This window comes from Furipterus horrens, unplaced genomic scaffold (genome assembly GCF_987537825.1).
Source record: "Furipterus horrens unplaced genomic scaffold, mFurHor1.1.pri manual_scaffold_7, whole genome shotgun sequence".
NCBI classification, from domain to species: domain Eukaryota; kingdom Metazoa; phylum Chordata; class Mammalia; order Chiroptera; family Furipteridae; genus Furipterus; species Furipterus horrens.
This window is the reverse complement of record NW_028327177.1, coordinates 99,381,115-99,382,030: the sequence shown is the minus strand read 5'-3', so window position 1 is coordinate 99,382,030 and position 916 is coordinate 99,381,115. Positions and strand designations below refer to the sequence as shown.

The window sequence follows — 916 nt, the reverse complement described above, 5'->3', positions numbered from 1 at the left end:
AGAAAAAGATAGGGAATTGCAATTCATAACATGTGGGCTAATAGCTAACAACACAAGTCCTGAGAAACACAGTAGAGGAAACTCCTGTTATAGTGAAGAAGAGGAAGCTAGGAGACGTATTATAAATCAACAGTCTTCCTGTTAGGCTCTAAAGGAAAAAGAGCTTTCTACAAGTTCTCCAACTCCAATTTAAATGAGGTTTCTGTCCACTGATTTATACAGAAGCAAGTATTTTAGTATTAAGAGTATTCTGAAGTGAGGAATTCAAAAAAATTTAGGGTACAATGTCTATCGAATAGTTGGTAGGTATTTTCAGAAGTTCTTGTAATAAACAATAAAACCATCTGCATGGAAAGGAAAGCTGTGGAAAAACAAAGTATGCCAATGAAGACAGAGGAATAGTAAAGTGATGTCAATGCAGATAGTTGGGTGTGGCTTTAATCCCAGTGCCCAGGCTTTAGGTTCTCAACAGCCACCCTTTAAAAAGATTCAGATTTTTGCTCTCTTTGGCAGTACATATACTAAAATTAGAATGATACAAAGAAGATTAGCATGGCCCCTGTGCAAGGATGACATGCAAATTCATAAAGCATTCCATTTTTTACTATTTCAAAAAATACACAGACAGAAAAGACTCCCAAACTGTTTCTATAAAGCCAGTATTACCCTAATTCCAAAACCAGGACAAGACACAACAAAAAAAGAAAACTACAGGCCAATATTGCTGATGAACATAAATGCTAAAATCCTCAACAAAATATTGGCAAACCAGATCCTGCAATACATTAAAAAGATCATACACCATGATCACGTGGGATTCATCCCAGCAAATCAAGGATGGTTTAATATTCACAAATCAATAAATGTAATACATCACACAAACAAAATGAAAGATAAAAATCACATGATCATAACA

General features: G+C 34.8%; 1 non-coding gene across 1 annotated transcript; it reads left to right on the top strand.

The window, feature by feature from the left end:
• Positions 1-499: 499 nt before the first annotated feature.
• On the top strand, positions 500-604 carry LOC150004885 (U6 spliceosomal RNA). The gene has a single exon (XR_016512467.1). It is a non-coding gene; the product is annotated as a U6 spliceosomal RNA (small nuclear RNA).
• The last annotated feature ends 312 nt before the right edge of the window (positions 605-916 follow it).